Below are 19,306 nucleotides of genomic sequence, written 5' to 3' on the forward strand. Positions count from 1 at the left end.
TGGAGTGCAATGGCGCGATCTCGGCTCACTGCAACCTCCGCCTCCTGGGTTCAGGCAATTCTTCCTGCCTCAGCCTCCTGAGTAGCTGGGATTGCAGGCACGCGCCACCATGCCCAACTAATTTTTTTGTATTTTTAGTAGAGACGGGGTTTCACCATGTTTACCAGGATGGTCTCGATCTCTTGACCTCGTGATCCACCCGCCTCGGCCTTCCAAAGTGCTGGGATTACAGGCGTGAGCCACCGCGCCCGGCTAATTTTTGTATTTTTAGTAGAGGCGAGGTTCACTATGTTGGCCAGGATGGTCTTCAAATCCTGGCTTCAAGTCATCTGCCTGCCTAGGCCTCCCAAAGCGCTAGGATTACAGGCCTGAGCCACCGTGCCTGGGATTACAGGGTTGAGTCTTAAGGATGGGAAGAGCAGGGTGTAGTGGCTCATGCCTGTAATCCTAGCACTTTGGGAAGCCGAGGCAGAAGGATCACTTGAGCCCACGAGACTGAGACCAGTCTGGGCAACATAGTGAGACCCCATCTTTACAAAAAATAGTTAGCTGGGTGTGGTGGTGCACACCTGTAGTCTCAGCTACCTGGGAAGCTGAAGCAGGAGGATCGCTTGAGGCCAACAGGTTGAGGCTGCAGTGAACTTTGATGGTACCACTGCACTCCAGCCTGGGGGACGGAGCAAGACCATGTCTCTTAAAAAAGAAAAAGGGTAGGGTGGAAGAAGGTCAGCAGGGGGACACAAAAGAGGAAAAGTGCTACCTCCCTGCACCTTTAGATCCCAGGGGCAGTCTTGGCCTTGCTTGCAGCCTTCTCTCATCTCCTTTCCTCCATTTCACCCCAGCCCCGGCGCCCCCATCGCAGCTCTCTTGTCTCAGCCTCCCCACCTGGAGTCCTCCCTCAGACAGGGCTCTGTCCTCCGCCTCCACCATCAGTCTTTGGGGTTCCTCCTCACCGTCCTCCCTCCCTGTGTCTGTCTTCGGACATTTCTCAGTATTTTGGAGGTCTCTCTCAGCCTTCAGAACTTTTCCCACAGGCCCAGTCTGCAGTCCGCGCGTTTCCCCCAGCCCGCTCCATAGTTCAGAGTGGGGGTCCCCTCCCTCAGTCCGCGGCGTCCCCTACTCACCTCGCAGCCACGGTCTTTCCGGAGCTCGTTCGCGCCAGGCACGGGGGCGGAGCGCGCACACCGGGCGGCGGCGGCGGCGCGGTGCCGCGCGCGCAGCGTGTGCGGTGACGTCAGTGCGCTGGCGGCGGCGGCGGCGGCAGTGGTGGCGGCTGGGCTGTTTGTTCTGCTCTCCCGCAGCCGAAGAGCCGAAGCAGTGGCGGCGGCAGCGGCGGCGGCGGCTGCCGGCGGTGCCCGCGGGCGAGCGCGGCCTGTGAGCTCGGCGGAGCGGCGGGCACGGCGGGCGGGCCCCGGCGCCGCGCAGGAGCCCGGGGAGCGGGCGACGGCAGCGGGCTGACGGCAGGCGGGGGCGGCGTGCGGCCTAGCGTCTCAGGTGAGGACCGGTGCTGTTCGGGGCGGCGGCCGGCGCGGGGCGACCGGCGGGGGCTCGCGGCGCGGCCCGCGTAACCTGCATTGCGTAATGGGGCCGGTGCGCCGCCACCTACGCCATCGGCGCGGCGCGGGGGCGGGGAGACCGGGGCTACGCGGGCTCGGGCCTGCTGGCCTCGCGCGCTGCTCGCGCCGGGCCAGGACGGCCTGCGTCGTTGCCTCGGGGCGGCGGGATCGCTCGTGGCCGCTCCGCCGTTGGTGCTGTTGGACCCGGACTCGGGCCAGCCGGTGGGGCGCGGGCTGGGGGCGCGGGCGCCGCGGCGGGGCGGGCGGCCGGGGGCGGGCGGGGGGCGGGCCGAGGCGCCCGGCACTTCCTGCCGCCGCCATTTTGTCAAGTGAGGAGGAGGAGGAGGAGGAAGCGGCCGCCGTGGGGTTTGCGGCGCGCCCGGCCCGGGTAAGTCCGGGCCTGGCGCGGGGCCCGCGAGCGCCGCTGTCCCCGTCTGCGGTCCTCTAAGCGGGCGCGGGCCCTGCCCCGGCGCTCACGTGGGCTGGGCCCGACGCGCTCTCACTCTGGCACTCAGGTTCTTTTGCCTGGGCCGGGGCACCTAGCCCCCGCCCCCATCACCTCACCTTCCTGGTGGTCTCGGGAGCCCTGTGGAGAAAGGGGCAGGTTCTCTCCGGAAGGAGGTGATTGCCGCTTCACGCTGGTCGGAGGACAGGCCCCAGAGGGCGGGAGCGGTGCCCCGGGGGGGTGAGCTTGGCCCTCCTGACGCACCCACTCCCAGCCTGGTAGCCCCTTGCTGGGCGCTTTGTTTTGCTCGGTCGGTGCTCGCCGGCGTCCCTGCAACGGCTTCATTTATTTGCAGTGTCGTGTATGGCTGTGGTGGTGGTTTGGCGTGGGGACGTAGGGGAGTTGTGATTCAGCGAAATAAAATGATCCCCTTCCTTCCAAACGGAAATGGCACGGCTTCACCGGCTGAGATGCCCCCAAGGCTTGGCCTTTCATGAAGATGGGAAACCCCCCTCTGGTGTAGTGGACGGTGTAAATACTTCAGGCCCGTGCATGAGTCATGTGCTTCTGTTGGGTGGCTGACCTGCCTTTTACTCAAGACCACGCTTGATTTTTTAAGATTTTTATTTGCTTGTTTACCTTCTTTACGTTTCGTGCAGCCTGGTGAGGTTTCTGGTCTTGTCATTGGGCTCATTTCTCTGTGTGCGTGTTGGATGCAAGTGACCCTTTGGAATCTATGTCACGGGAGAATTGGAATGTCTTTGCTTACCTTCGACGGGACTGTAACAGTCCGTAGTTCCAAAAACCAAGTCGCAGTTTATCTCTAAGCCAGTGGCTCTGAGGCTCTAATAATGGTCAGGAGTTTTTTTTTTTTTTTTTTTTTTAATGAATGGAGCTGTCAAGTTTCCTACAAATTCCAAGGAATTTGTAGTCTTTAGAAGTTGTAAAGAAAGCAATATTCAAAAGGGTTTATCAATGTGTTTTCAATTTGAAGAAGGTTTTTGGTGGCACAATCTGTTTTATGACCTTGCCAATACTTTTTTTTGGGCGGGGGCAATGGAGTGTCTGTCGCCCAGGCTGTAGTGCAGTGGCGCGATCACTGCAACCTCTGCCTCCCCGCTTCAAGCGATTCTCCTGCCTCAGCCTCCCCAGTACCTGGATTACAGGCGCCTGCCACAGCGCCCAGCTAAATTTTGTATTTTTAGTAGAGACGGGGTTTCACCATGTTGGTCAGGCTGGTCTCGAACTCCTGACTTCAGATGATCCGTCCGCCTCAGACTTCCAAAGTGTTGAGATTACAGGCGTGAGCTACCTCTCCCGGCCGCCAATAATTTAATAAAACATTTATTTCTGTTCATTTTGGATGGGGATTATTTTTCCACTGATGGGTTGTAGATAACCAGCTGCTTCCCCCCAAAAAACTTCAACCAGGGAAAGATAAACCACTCATGGTTTCCATTGATCAAATGGAGAAGGCAAAGCCTAACCTGAAACAAAATGTATTGCTGTCTCTGTTATCCTCCATACATCTGACTTTAGTAGGAAACTTAGTTATCTAAAGGCTCAAGCTGGAATAAGCTGGTCTTATTAGAATGGCTTTAACTGGTCTTAACTGGGAGGAGTCGAGCCCACCTCCGTGTATCTTGCCCAGTGGAATTGCTGAAGATAAGGAACTTTGCCTACAGATGAAAGATAGGAAGATAGTTGCTGCATTTTAAGGATTGTTTGGCTTTTCTTGGGTGCTGTATGCTTAGCTTCGCTAGTCTGGTTGACAGCGGGGCAGGGTAGCTAAGAATTGCAAGAGACTCACTGGCCACTTAGTAAAATTTCCACTAAATTATTGAATTGTTTAAAGGAATTTAGACTTTGTTTCCAAAAGTTGCCTTTTTGCCAGTTGTTGTGATCTTTGTACTAAATTGCACTTTTGCTTTAGGAGCTGAGGGTAACAATATTTTCTTGTTTCACAGTCAGGTTATTGAATGACTTGAGATTTACAGATTTGAGAGAGAGATTGAATTTTGTTCTGTTTTTAAAGCAAAAAACCATTTGGCACCTCAGTGATTCGAAGACCCTGGGCGGTTAAATCTGCTTCTGACAACCTAATGTCTGTCTTGTTTTGTGAATGTAAAACGTTTTGGTTTCTGATTTTGAATAAACTTGTAGAGTAGAGCATGTTTGTCTTTATGGTCCTGGCAAATTGGTAAAAAGAAAGATAAGCCTGTCATTGGAGGCTGCTCCTAATGTTTTATAAATCTCTGTGATTTTTAGTATTTAGAGAAGAGTACATTTGCAAGGTGAGAATTGTGGGGGAAATACCTTGTTGGTGCTAACATTTAATACATAAAAGACAAGTTTGGAAAGAAAAAACTTCCTTGTTAACTCAAAAAAAAAAGATGGGCTGGGTGCTGTGGCTCACACCTGTAATTCCAGCACTGTGGGAGACCAAGGCAGCAAGGCGGGTGAATCTCATGAGGTCGGGAGTTCAAGACCAGCCTGACCGACATGGAGAAACCCTATCTCTACTTAAAATACAAAATGAGCCGGGCGTGGTGGCAGGCGCCTATAATCCCGGCTACTAGGGAGCTAAAGCAGGAGAGTTCCTTGAACCCGGGAGGCGGAGGTTTCCGTGAGCCAAGATCTCGCCATTGCATTCCAGCCTGGGCGACAGAGCGTGACTCCGTCTCAAAAAAAAAAAAAAAAGACGGAATGTAAGTTTGATGAGGACAGGGTTTTGTTTTCTTGGCTTTGGCTGTTTTTTTCTTTTGTATCTTATTCCTGAAAATAGCACCTTAAATAGTCTTTCAGTGAGTAAAAACCAGAGAAATAATTGAGTATGCAAGAATTTTGCATGCTCTAATGCCAAATCTCTCTTTGAAAATGTTGTTAGTCGTGAACATAATTGTTCAGTAGTGACTTACAAGGAATGTGAGTTTTAACTAAGATGACGACGAGGTCCCCTGGAATTGCAGTAAGCTTATTACTAGTCCGAGCAGCCTGGCGTGCAGTGTTTCCACGCACTACTGTACATTTCCCACTTAACAGTTTGAAGTGGGGTGAGTGACTTTGTGCTGTGGTGCAACCCTCACCTGCAAAAAGTATTTTTAAGAGGGAGATGAAGTGCGTGATACACACATAGGTAGCATTTCTTAATGCGAATCTCATGTTGTCAGTAAAAACCTGATCACTTTTAAAAAAGTGATTTTTAAGTATTTTGACTTTGTGTGTGCATGATTGGCCAGTCTGTCTTTACAGTTAGTCCCTGAGCCCTTACTATGTACAAAGACCAAAAGATGTTTATATAATGACTTTAATATATATAGTCTTTATTATTAATGTGTTCACTCCCCACGTTTATTGAATATCATGTATAATTTGAGCATAATACTATTAAAAAATCCTACCAAACTTTTTTTAAAAAATAACAATTTTGAGATAAACATTGTATTGTATATGATACAGTCATCAGTTCTTAAATATGTTCACAGAGATTTGCAGCCATCACTGCAACCAATTTAAGGACATTTCCACCCCCCAGAAGAAATTCATTACATGTCATTCCCCACCCTCCTGCCCCCTTAGCCCCTGGAAACCACTCATATACTCTGTCTCTATACATCTGCTGGTTCTGGATATTTCAGGAATCCTACAATATGTAACTTTTTGTGCCTGGCATCTTTCACTCACTGTACTGTCTTCAAAAGGTTCATGATGTGTAGCATGAATCAGTACTTCATTCCTTTTTATAACTGCATTTTTTATTAAATGGCTCTGCTGCATTTTGTTTACCCATTCATTAGTGGTGAACATTTGGGTTGTTTTCACTTTTTGGCAATTGTGAATAGTGCTGTTAAAACACATTTGTGTACTTTTTTTTTTTTTTTTTTTTGAGATGAGGTCTTCTCTCCGTCGCCCAGGCTGGATTGCAGTGGCAAAATCTCAGCTTACTGCAGCCTCCACCTCATGGGTTCAAGCGATTCTCCTGTCTCAACCTCCCAAGTAGTTGGGATTACAGGTGCCGGCCACCATGTCTGGCTAATTTTTGTATTTTTAGTAGTGACTGTGTTTCACCATGTTGGCTAGGCTGGTCTTGAACTCGTGCGCTCAAGTCATCCACCTGCTTTGGCCTCCCAAAGTGCCGGGATTACAGGTGTGAGCCATAGTGCCTGGCCTTTTGTGTACAGATTTTATTTTTTTATTTTTTGAGACGGAGTTATGTTCTTGTTGCCCAGGCTGGAGTGAAATGGCATGATCTCAGCTCAGCGCAACCTCTGCCTCCTGGGTTCAAGTGATTTCTCCTGCCTCAGCCTCCAGAATAGCTGGGATGACAGGCATGCGCCACCATGCCTGGCTAATTTCGTATTTTTAGTAGAGACGGGGTTTCTCCATGTTGGTTGGGCTGGTCTTGAACTCCTGATCTCAGGTGATTCCACCTCAGCCTCCCAAAGTTCTGGGGTTACAGGTGTGAGCCACCGCACGTGGCCTGTGTACAGATTTTTCTCTGGGACAGATATCTGGGAGTGGAATAGCTGGGTCATATGTCTACATTTAAGTTTTCAAGGATGGACAGTGACTCTAATGGCATTGATTTTTCTAGTACTTAGGTAGAAGGGTTAAAATTAAAGCTTAATGGGATACTGAGTAACTATTTAAATGAATGAGGAAATGGAACTGCAGGGATAGATATCAGCAGGTTGACGTGTTGTAATCTTACTGCCTGTGTGGTTTGGTCACCGTTTGGTTTTTTTAAATTGTGCATGGTTACAGAACAGTTTGAAATGCTACTCCATGGAGAACAGCCTTGAAGGTGCACCCCATACTGGCACTTCTGTTACTGTAAAGGGTAATGTTTTAAAGCAATTTGTTTTCAGTCTGAACAGGCTACCCACCTCAATTAAACCATGTCCCCATGTCCTAGCCTAATTCATGGGATACATTCCACTCTGAAGAAGTAGAGGAAGAGAGTCCAGTGTCAGGGTTAGGGCAAAGCAGCCATCTGTCTCATTCTTGTCTACGCCCTGAAGGGGAACATTGGTTGGTCCACATCATTTGAAAAGGAGATTGTAAGACTTTTTTTTTTTTTTTTCTTTAAACAAAAGTATGCATGGTCATTTTAAGGCACTTGGAAAGTATAGAATGTTAAAATGATGGTAAAAATCGTCTCTTAATTCACTTTTTTCCAGTCATTTTTCTGTATCTGTAGTGAAGTTCTTTTTTCTTTTTTTTTTTTTTTTTTTTGAGACACTTTCGCTCTGTTACCCATGCTGGAGTCGTGCTCTGTCATCCATGGAGAGATTGGCTTACTGCTACCTTTGCCTCCTGAGTAGCTGGGACTACAGGCACCTGCCACTATGCCCAGCTAATTTTTGTATTTTTAGTAGAGGCGGAGTTTCACCATGTTGGCCAGGCTGGTCTCATGACCTCAGGTGATCGCCCGCCTCAGCCTCCCAAAGTGTTGGGATTACAGGCATGAGCCAGTGCACCCAGCCTCTCCTGGCCTTTTTTTTTTTTTTTAAATTAAATGCTATATTATGAACATTCCCAAAATGTTCCATTTTAACTGGCTGCTTAGCTATCCTGTGAATGTGCCATAACTTAATTCTGGTATTTTTGGACATTTGGACATTAATTTCCAAGTTTTCTCTTTTTTTCATCTTAGAATTAGGGGGTGTCACTAGATCGATGGGTGTATATTTTTGAAAACTTGATTTAAATTATTTTCTGGAAAGGTTGCATGTATTTTCATTTCTCCAGACAGTGTCTTGTTTATAGGGGTGAGATTTTAAACATTTTTTTCCCCCACAAATGATGATGTATGAAAACAAAATGTGTTTTTTTGAATGTGGTGAGAAGTAGAAGCGTCTCTAGGCTCTTGCCCTTTGACTTTTCTACCCTTTCCTGCTCAGAGTTGGACTTTGTTTCCTGAAATCAAGTCTCCTAACCTGGCACTATGAGCCCAGTGTTACTGGAATGCTCTAGGGAGTGTGACCCTGGAGGGCTTGAGCAGCCTCTTGGCATCCAGTCCTATCTCATTTTTGCTGTCCTGCTACAAAGACTGATAACACCAGTACAGCATATTGAGGCCTCAGAATCTTGGCCCTGCTACCCACTGTGTGACTTTCAGTCTGTCACTTAGCCTTCCCACTGGCCCATCTTTCAGATGAGGGTAAAATGAGACCGTGTCTCAGAGGACACACAAACACAGGTCTTGGCAGCAGTGCTGTGCCCTCTCAAGGTTAACTACTGCTGTACTTACCCAGAGTGCAGAATAGAAGTGGGAAGAGGAAGCCAGGGATCCCAGTAGAGTTGCTGGCAGCCAGGAAGATGTATCAGCTGATCCAGGGCATGACACTGGGTGACACTACGGTCCACCAGGTGCCTTCGGAGGTGCTTCTTCCAGGTACGTCTTCCAAGTGACCTGTAAGTGGAGACCAATGGAAGAGGTGCTTGAAAGAGGGATTGAGTTTGTTTTTATCTGATGATGAGATTAAAAGTGGTGATAATGGGATTAGTAGAGGGACAGCAGCTTTGGGGTCATCCATCCTGGGATGTTTGCTGCAGAGTTCGGGGAAATGATCCAGCGGGGAAAGCTGGCCCAGTGTATTCTCAAGCCTAAAAGGTAACTTACCCATCTTATGGAAACCTGGTTATTTGAAGACAAAGACATGGTCAGGGAGCCAGAAGTCACTGGTGGGCCAAAGTTTTTCCGGAACACAGAAACATCTTTCCATATTTTTCTGGCCTCCATTGGCCCTGATTCTAATTGTATTGGCATCTGGGCTTGGTGAAAGGATTCTAGTCCCCAGGAGGGTGTAAGTTCTCCCCGGAAAACTTTGGTAGAGTGATCCTGGCAGCTGGATGTATGGAGGTCCTGATTGGGAGCCTGTCGTACTGCTGATTGACTTTGGGCCTTTTGACCAGAAGAACCAGTTAATTCCAGTCACTGTTACTAGGAGTCTTTGGGATCCAGTTCCACAAAGGTTCCCTTTTGTTTGTGTGAAATGCAATTGAAACATATTTTGTTTAGACGGCTGTCACATTATCTAAGCATTAACTTCAAATTAAGAGAATGTGAATAAATTTGACATTTGTTCTGTTTTTCATTTATCCTAGGTGTAGACTGTTGTATGATCCCCGCCCCCCACCACATGTGTTAGCCTGTTCTGCCCAGTGTAGGAAGTTTCTGGGAACTTGGGCTGTGGCAGATAGGGTTGATTGGACTTGGGTGGAGCCGTGTACCAGGAGAGGAGAGAGAACACCATGGAGTTCACTGTTGGGTGCAGTCCCAGCCCCGCCCACTTCTGGCCTTGACCTCAGGGGAGTTACATCATCTCTGTAAGCATCAGTTTTCTCTTCTGTGAAACGGGATCAGTATGCCTGCACAATGACAAAAGTGAGACCATGTGAGTACTGACCTGGGCCTCATGTCTAATTGTATAAAGATGACTGGGATTCTCGAGAAAGGTGGGGACCAAGGAGTGCTGGCTCTGCTGTCTTCCTGAAAGAGTGTGAGAAATGCTGTCCAGGCCCGTCCTACTTTGTGTACGTGGTCACCTTCCTTGTCTTGGTCTCTGCTCGAGGCTGAAATCTTTGTTACTAGCTGTTGTTATATCAAGAGACACTGGTGCACTGTGGAGCCAGCGCGAGGGGAGAGGTGTTGGCTTGGTATTACACAATTTTCAGAAACATGAAGTAGTAATTATCCTGTCCTTGTGTGTGGTTAATGTCCCGAGTTCTTCCTCAGGCAGTAACACATACATGTCTGGGTGGATTAGCTTTCAAGGTTTTGTGTAAAGGAAAGAGAAGAGGGTGAGAAAAATTTGGGGACTTCATACTAGAAAATTTTCCATGCTGTTTGAGGAAACGTATTTTTGTGGGAGCAGATCATTATCATGAGAGTTGAAACATACAAACAAAAAATACATGGAGGTGGAACCTGCTAGCCCAGTGGAGGGTGCTAGTCTGGGCTCTACACTGTGGCTGGGGCACACTCAGCAGGGGACATCCACCTGTGTCATTGGACCCATTGCCTATCCACTCTAGCCTCAGTTTTTCATATATAAAGTGGGGCAGATAGGTTTTTTGGTTCCAGAGAAATTTGATCGGAATCTTGATTTTAAGAGAAAGTAGTTTGTTTTGTTTTGTTTTTTTAACAGATGGGGTCTTGCTGTGTTATTCAGGCTGGACTTGAATTTCTGGGTTCAGGTGGTCCTCTTGCCTCAGCCTCCCAATTAGCTGGAAGAAAATAATTATTTATACGTGTGTTTTTAAAACCATGGGTCATGAAACAAATTTAGTGGGTTGCAATTGGTGTATAGGAGAGAAAAGGGAAATGTGAAAGGGTGTCACACTTTTCAAGGACATGTCCTAAAACCTTTGCTTTGATTTTAGGTGTTGTGTACATGATAAAATGTGTTTCTTATTGGGGAGAGGAGATCATGTCAGAGGAGTATATTCTGTGCTACTTGATGGCAATTATGAGTACCTTATTTTATTTTATTGGCCATTTTGTGACCTGTTTCTTCATTTGCCCAAGGATGACTGTCCTGGATATGCCTTCTAGTAGCAGATGAAATGCATAGATCATTAGTTTCTTTTCTTTCCTGTACTCACTGTTTTTTAGAAGCTTTGTAGGGGGTGGGGTGAGGAAAATTGAAGAAGCATATAGTGGTGAAGGTCTAGTTGCCACAGGCAATACAAGAAGTATATAGAGTGTCATTTGTGCGCATGTGTGGTAAGCCACTGTCCATTATTCTCAGATGTTGTCCTTCTAACTTTATTTAGATTACTGTTAGGAAATGGTTATATTAATTAGGTCTCTCTCTGGTATAAATAAACAAAATTAGTTGAAGCAGAAGGGAATTTGTTGCCTGATGGTGACATGAGGCTCAGGAGTAGTAGAATCTAGGGGCTCCACAATGACTTCAGAACTTGTTCTCTGTCACTAATGTTCTGACCTCAAGGTCAAGAGTGAGTCCTCCCCAGTAGTGCCCTCTGACGGCAGAGGACTCTAGGTTGCATCATTGCCCATCCCTGACCATGTGCAGAATGGGAATGCTTAACTGGCTTGCATCAAGCATGGCGCCTGTAGCAGTCTCTGCCCTCCACTCCCTCACCCAAGTAGTAGCTCCAGCAGCATCTCGTGAATTGATCTGAGGCATGCTAGATGGGATGTTTTGTCCAACTGGCAGAGTTCTTTTTTCTTTTTTGAGACGGAATTTCGCTCTTGTTACCCAGGCTTGGAGTGCAATGGCGCGATCTCGGCTCACCGCAACCTCCGCCTCCTGGGTTCAGGCAATTCTCCTGTATCAGCCTCCTGAGTAGCTGGGATTACAGGCACGCGCCACCATGCCCAGCTAATTTTTTGTGTTTTTAGTAGAGACGGGGTTTTACCATGTTGACCAGGTTTTTTTTTTTTTTTTTTTTGAGATGATGTCTCATTCTGTCACCCAGGCTGGGGTACAGTGTCGCCATCTTGGCTCATTGCAACCTCCGCCTCCTGGGTCAAGTGATTCTCCCGCCTCAGCCTCCGGAGTAGCTGGGATTACAGGCGTGTGCCACCATGCCTGGCTAATTTTTGTGTTTTTAGTAGAGGCAGGGTTTCACCCCGTTGGCCAGGCTGGTCTTGAGCACCTGACCTCAGGTGATCCTCGGCCTCCTGAAATGCTGGGATTACATGCATGGACCACCACACTTGGCCAAGAGTTCTATACTAGAAGTAAAATGTACCCCCAAACTTGAAGCAAGAAATTTTAGATGGCTGAAAGGAGGTTTTCATACTAGTATGTAAACCAGAATTAGTGGAAATCAGTTCAGAATTGAGTTAGTCACAAAAGGTAAAATGAAGATAGTTTAGAGTTAATTAAGGATGTGTGTATCCCAAATAGTTTTGTAGAAGATGAAATACAACAGTTTATCTTACCTGTGTCAGGCATAGAAGGAGCTCTGGGAGAAGTTAAACTAGGTCTCAGGAGTCACTTGGGTGAGCTGAAAGATGCAGGTGGCCAATAAACAGCCCTGACAGGAGCCCAGGAGTGAAATCAGCTTAGACTATTGAGGAAGTGTTCAGGAAATGAGGAAGTGTTAAGGAAAGTCTTGGGTAAGAGACCAGGTAGATAAGAAGTTTCAATAAATGCTTACAAGATTGAAATTGTATTAGTCCTGTTAGGTCTCTCTCCCATATAAATAACAAATAACTATTGTTACTTCAGGAGATGGGATTAATCTATCTTCTGTGCCTGCAAAAGCTACAATTGTAATTTGGCTATTTGCTAAACTGTTTCTATACTCAAGTTCTTGTAGTTTGCTGCTAGGCATTCCTCTAGTACTACAAAAAGCCTCCTCAGATTTCCATAATCAAAAACAAGTGTCAAGTCTTACTGTAATAATCGTTTTCCTACAGTTCTTACTGTTGGAAACATTCAGTCCTTTAAGGGACTCAAAATAATTGTGTCTGGTGGCCAAGAATGGGACTGGCCCTGCTTCTCCTTAGATCATCACTTCTTTTTTTTTTTTTTTTCTTTTTTTTTTTTTTTGAGACGGAGTTTCGCTCTTGTTGCCCAGGCTGGAGTGCAATGGCGTGGTCTCGGCTCACCGCAATCTCCGCCTCCTGGGTTCAGGCAATTCTCCTGCCTCAGCCTCCTGAGTAGCTGGGATTACAGGCACGCGCCACCATGCCCAGCTAATTTTTTGTATTTTTAGTAGAGACAGGGTTTCACCATGTTGACCAGGATGGTCTCATCTCTTGACCTCGTAATCCACCCGCCTCGGCCTCCCAAAGTGCTGGGATTACAGGCGTGAGCCACTGCGCCCGGCAGATCATCACTTCTTAAGAGGAGACTGGAGATCTCCTTAAGTATGTGATGAATGCTTTGGATCTTCTCTCCACAAAAATGCACATATGCATAAACATTGAACTGTAAAGACCAGGTACCAGAGTGAATTTCCTGATTTTACTTGGAGGAAGAAAAATTTATTATGATGTTGGTTAAAAGGCTATTGATGGCTTGTTTTTTTGTTTTGGAGACAGAGTCTCACTCTGTTGCCCAGGCTGGAGTGCAGTGGCGTGATCATGGCTAACTGTAGTCTAAACCTCAGGTAATCCTCCCACTTCACCCTCCCGAGTAGCTAGGGCTACAGGTATGGGCCACCACACCCGGCTAATTTTTATTTTTATTTATTTTTATTTTTTGTTCATTTGTAGAGACAGGGTTTTGCCATGTTACTCAGGTAGTCTGATCTGGAATCCTGGGCTCAAGCAATTCATCTGCATTGGCCTCCCAAAGTTCTGGGATTATAGGCATGAGCCACCTCACACTGCCTCTTGATGGCTTTGAAGACTTTTTTTTTTTTTTTTTTTTTAAGATGGAGTCTCGCTCTGTTAGGCTGGAGTGCAATGGTGTGATCTTGGCTCACTGCAACCTTTGCTTCCTGGGTTCAGGCGATTTTCCTGCCTCAGCCTCCTGAGTAGCTGGGACTACAGGTGTGTGTCACCATACCTAGCTTGTTTTTATATTTATCTTTTGAGACAAGATCTCACTCTGTCACCCAGGCTGAAGTGCAGTCGTTCACTGCAGCATTGGCCTCCTGGGCCTAGGTGATCCTCCTACCTCATCCTCCCAGGTAGCTGGGACTACTGGTGTGAACCACCATGCCCAGCTAATTTTTTGTGTTTTTGTGGAGATGGGGTTTGACCATGTTGCCCAGACTCCAACTCTGGGCTCAAGTGATCTGCCCACTTCAGCCTCCCATAGTGCTAAGATTATAGGCGTCAGGCTTCCCAAGCCTATTTTTGTTTTTCTGTAGAGACGAGATCTCACTGTGTTGCCCACACTGGTCTTGAACTTCTGTACTCGAGCAAGCCTCCTGTCTTCTTTGCCTACCAGAGTGTTAGGATTACATGGGTGAGCCACTGTGCCTGGCTGGTTTTCATATGCATTTTGCTTTTGTAGACATTTACAACTTTATGACTTGGAAACAGGGTGGAGCACCCATTTTGGTTTGTCCTTGTAAAAATTCTCCAGAGGTTTCACAGAGTTGCGAGGTAATGTGTCAGCAATGATGTGAACCTGCCCAAGGCCCCTATGCCCCCAACTTTGTCAGCTTATGCTTTCTCCTGGGGTTGAGGAATTTCAGAATGTACCATAAAGGTTCTATTGCAGAGGCCGCAGATGAAGGTCTTGGTACTAGGGCTCTTCACTAAAGCTGCTGCTGTTTGTAAACTGTCTCCGTAATTTGCTGTTTATATGGAGTCTTTGTTGCAGAAGGTAACTGAATGGGTTCATAGCCAGCCTGGTTATTTATCTGGTGGTGTTGGATGTGGGTAGGCTTACAAAATTTATGATGGTGGTCCCTTATGTGGCTTAACGCCTGCTCTTTGCTATGGGACATTTGCTTACGCGTGCACTTCAACCTGCAGATTGAGGAAGAAAGCCTGTGGGGAAGTACCATTCTTCAGCATGACATGCTTATATTTAGGGATATTGACATGCTACACCAGGCAGTGTGCACAATGCCATAAACTTGAATAATTCATACTTCTGTAATTGGGGCAGTGTTGAGTCAGAGGATGGAAAATAAATCTTACTACTTTTAAGAATAGCACGTATTACAGACTTCTTCACCTAATCTCTATGGTTTGAAGATTAAACTTGTATGTGCTAATGGATGTTTTCCCTCATTGATTTACTGTTGGTCTTGGCTTGTATTAATCCCATTTCTCTGCTCAGTTGAATTGCAGTCTTACTTTACAGGCGTGATTTTTGTAACTAAAGCAACTTCGCTTTTCTGTTCTGTATTTCGAGATAAGATCATGTACGTGAAAGAGTTTTGTGAAAGGTGATGCTATCTTTGTGTAGGTTGTTTTCATTTATAATCTTCATTAAAAATTACTTGGCTCTGAAGCATTTTGATTTATAAAAAGCTGCCAAGTAATTGAGTTGCGTGTGTATGAGACTCTTCATTTGTTTTCCTTTTGACAGTAGGAAACCATTGAGCTGACAGATTAGCTGCTTGGAAATAATACCACTTTCATGTTCATCTATTTCAAAATAATAGCTCGCCTATGTGTAATCCCAGGAATGCAGTTTTAAATTACCAGTGTTGGAGTGGTCTCTCTGTTGGGCCCTTTTGAGTTGCACAGCATGCTCCCTGTAGCTTGCCTGTCTTCAGTTTCTGGGCCTGTATGCTCTGGTAACTGATGTCCTTTGCACTCGTGAGAGCTGGTTACCCTTTCTGGCCTGTGTCTCTTTCTCCTGGCCTTCCTCCGCCCCCCACCCCCATTGTTCACCTTAAGGCAGCCCTTATCTTTGATTGTTGACTCTGAAAAGTTCAGGGTTTGTAGCAAATAGCTGCCTATGAGTAGGCTTCCCTGTAAAGTAAGTTTAAAACTACATTTTCTCACTGGTTGCTTGACATCTTCCTTAATTTTTTTTTTCCTGGTACTTACTGCATACCTATTCTGAAGTAGTGAAGCCAGACATCCATCATTCCAATTTCTGTGTCAACCATAATGTAGTAGGGAGCTGCAGAGCTGATCACTTCGCTGCCATGTTCCCCTCCCCAGACCCTGAGCTTGAGCACACTGCTGCTGATTGTTCCATTTTAGCGAATATTTCTAAGCTACTGTGTGTTCCTTAAGTCCTCAGGAAACAACCGTATGCACTGGCCACTAGTACATCCCAGTTTGCAGATAAGGAAGCTGATGCTTGAGGAGCTGCCACTTGGGCAGAGTTGCAGGGTCACAGAGCTGGTAAGTGGGAGCACCTGTCTCCAGAGCTCACTAGCTCTTGACTGCTGTGCTACAAGCTGTGGGAGTCCACCATGTTCAGCTTTGCTCTCAATGAACTCAGATGGTTTGGATGATATGTAATGAGGACAGAAGTACTCTCCAAGATGTCCAGGCAGGCAGCCTGAAGGGGAAGAGACCTTCCAATTGGGAGCACAGGAAGCGGGCTAGTGTTTAGTCTGGTTCTTCAGTGACAACAGCAGAGGTTTGAACAGAGACCTGGACAGGTCTGAAAGCAAGTAACTGTTCCTTGGAGGTGCTCACCAGGGTAAGGGGATGGCCAGAACTGGGATGCAGAATGCTGACTGGATGGGTCTCCTTTTCACCCAGACATCTGGTTAGTAAAAACAGTGCTACCCTAATGAGTTTCTTGATGAGAAACTCATGAAGACAGTCACAAGAGGGGAATTTAACTTCATCTTGAAAAAGTTTCCCCTAGAGCACCAAATTGCTTTGATTTGGTTTCACTTCCATTTTTTCCTTTGCTACTCTGTGAAAGTCTTTGAGTCCAGAAGTGGGAGGGTTGTGGGGGAAGTGAGTTAACTGGAGTGCCTCTTTAGTCCAGGTGCCCCAGGTGTGTTAAAATTAGGGTATGAACTGGATGATCTTTCAGGTGAGCTTCTCAGTCTTGAAGTGCTTTTTTGTTTTTGAGACAGTGCAGTGGTGTGATCTCAGCTCGCTGCAGCCTTCACTTCACAGGTTCAAGTGATTCTCATGCCTTAGCCTTCAAAGTAGCTGGGACTTCAGGCGCCCGCTACCACACCCAGCTGATTTTTACATATTTTTAGTAGAGATGAGGCTTCACTGTGTTGTCAGGCTGGTCTTTAACTTCTGACCTCAAATGGTCCACACACCTCGACCTCCCAAAATGCTAGGATTACAGGCGTGAGCCACTATGCCTGGCCCTTGAAGTGTTGCTTACTGTAGGGTAGAATTGAGTTCTAGCTCATGGGTGCTTCCGCCACTCCATTAAGGATTCTGTTTTCAAAGAGAATTTCCTGCCTGCCTCAGGCACATCAAATGGGACTCAGTCAACATCCACATCCAATGTGTGTGCTGGATACACTTGGTAATCAGACACTGTTTTGCATTCTGCATATGGAGTGATGGTTAACAGAGAGGTTTCCTGTGTCTGTCCTTCGTACACTGTAGACATGACTGAGTGAGGCAGGTGTTTCAGTGATTATAATGTCTCCAGTGGTGGAGATTGTTGCACAAGATCCTAATGCCCCTGTGCTAGAAAGGTGGTGATTTATTTATGTCTTTTCTTTGACTTTGTAAAATGACACATGATCTCCTTCCATAGGAAATTGGCTCTGAATAGCTGTGAAAAAAAACTGAGTTCAGAGAAAATGGTAGAAGTGGTTAAACTCCACACACAGTGCTGCTAGTAAGCTAGTTGAAAAGTACGGATGAAAATAGAATATATGACTGCAGCATGATTATGCCACCCTGAAACCCCACTGCATATGGGATAAGATCTACACTCCTATCATGTGGCACCCTGGGCTTCTGGGTTCTATCACACACAATTGCCTCATTCAGTTCCTTTAATTCTTCACTTCTTCCAGGTGTCCCCTAAACCCCACTCCCTCCATCTTCCAAGGTCTGGTTTGGACTTTACTTATTTTATAGTGTACTACCCCAAAGCAGTGCTGTCCAGGGGAGGGGGACTTGCTGCAGCGTTGGGAACACTCTGCAGCTGGGTTATCCAGCCTGGTAGCCACTGCCCCCTGTGGTAAGTGAGCCTTTGAAGGGGGCTTGGAACACTCAGTAGCGCTGCTGTCAACCTGCTTTAACAGGTTTTAGAGAAAATGAGGCCACTTTAGTTTCTTAACCATGTGGAGCGTGTGGGACATCCTCATGGATACTGTCATTTGAGCAGTTGGAGTGCAGGCCTGGAATGCAGGGATTCATCTAGACCAGACTTGGGGGCATTGGGCATCACCAGAAGGATGGGTGAGATCTCTGCTTACAATAGGACGTCGGGAATAGAGGCCCAGCAGGGCCCCAGACTTGAGAAAGCCAGGCCCATGTATAGTAAGAACACAGGTTAGTGAATTTGCTTTCATCTGGGGAAGGGTGAAGGGCTTTTCTTTCCAAAATGATGTGTTGTAGAGTGAACTCCAATGACCCAGATAAGCATCATGTTTTCTAGTTTTGCCCTCTGTTCTTGGAACCTAGAAAATTCCCCACTTCTCTTTGGAATTTGCTTTATCTCATATCTTTCATTTCATTCATTCTATGCCTCCACATCCCTACGTCCCCCATTTTGTGAGCAGGGTTTTGGGAGCAGGACTGGCTCATTTTGGCACATTACCTTTGTGTGTGGAAAATGTGAAATGCAAACGAAGGTTCAAGCACATACTGAAGGCTGAGCCGTGGTTCTAGAAGGTGCCGGTGGTGGGTACACCTGGAATGGTCAACCAGTAGTTGGGATGACTTGAGAAAATATCACCTGATGGTTCAGGCAGGATGGCCCCTGAGTTCCTAAGGTGGAGAGTCTCGAATTTGGCCTGTGTATTCAGTCCTCCCTCTCCCTCATCATGGGGTTTTTCTGATAAGCGCTTGATGTTTCTGGTAATTGAGCAGTTATTTGTGCTGAGTGCCAGGGACTGTATAGGTGCTGGAGGTCAGCAGTAAGCAAGGTGGATGGAGCCCACCCTCCTGCCTGCTGAATTCATGTGCTAGGAGACTGCAGGGCAAATGATGCAGCCCGCTTGCTTTTACTACATGATTGCAGATTGTGAAATGTAAGTATTAATATATTAAATAGTTATTCCTATATCATGACATTTGCACTTTTTTTTTGGAGACAGGGTCTCTCTCATCCAGGCTGGAGTGCAGTGGTGCAATCTTGGCTCACTGCAACCTCCGCCTTCCAGCAGTCCTCCCACCTCAGCCTCCCGAGTAGCTGCGCCTGGTATTTTTTTGTTTGTTTGTTTTGTTTTGAGACAGAGTCTTGTTCTCTTGCCCATGCTGGAGTGCAGTGGCACAGTCTGGGCTCACTGCATCTTCTGCTTCCCGGGTTCTAAGTGATTCTCCTACCTCAGCCTCCAGAGTAGCTGAGATTACAGGTGTGCTCCATCACGCCTGGCTAATTTTGTATTTTTAGTAGAGACAGGGTTTCTCCAGGTTGACCAGGCTGATCTCAAACTCCTGAGTTCAAGTGATCCGCTTGCCTTGGCCTCCCAAAGTGCTGGGATTACAGGTTAAGAGTTGCAAGCTACTGTGCCTGACCAACGTTTGTTTTTATTAGTAGTGGGTGTTTATTGAACAGTTGCTCTGTATAGCATCTCATTTGACCCAGGCCTGTGAAGGCATTCTCTCATGTTAGTATTGAGGAATATGGGCTGAACCCGTTTGCCTATGTGCGTGTGTGTTCAAAACAAAATGTACCATCCTAACCATTTTAAAGTGTAGTGTTAACTATGTGCATATTGTTGTGCAGCAGGTTGCTAGAAAGTTTTCATCTTGCAAAGCTGACACTGTATCCTTTGATTTCCCTTTCCCTTCTTCCCC

At 46.8% G+C, this 19,306-nt stretch overlaps 1 protein-coding gene across 1 annotated transcript in view; it reads left to right on the forward strand.

Moving 5' to 3' along the window:
• The first annotated feature begins 1,893 nt into the window (after nucleotides 1-1,893).
• Nucleotides 1,894-19,306, forward strand: part of BRD4 (bromodomain containing 4) — a 95,008-nt gene continuing 77,595 nt past the window's right edge. The window contains 1 exon segment of the mRNA XM_064381712.1: nucleotides 1,894-1,944. The gene's annotated coding sequence lies outside the window, so the exon portion shown is untranslated.

The sequence above is a fragment of the Aotus nancymaae genome, unplaced genomic scaffold (genome assembly GCF_030222135.1).
Source record: "Aotus nancymaae isolate 86718 unplaced genomic scaffold, 86718_ANA_hifiasm-v0.15.2.pri h1tg000028l, whole genome shotgun sequence".
NCBI classification, from domain to species: Eukaryota; Metazoa; Chordata; class Mammalia; order Primates; family Aotidae; genus Aotus; species Aotus nancymaae.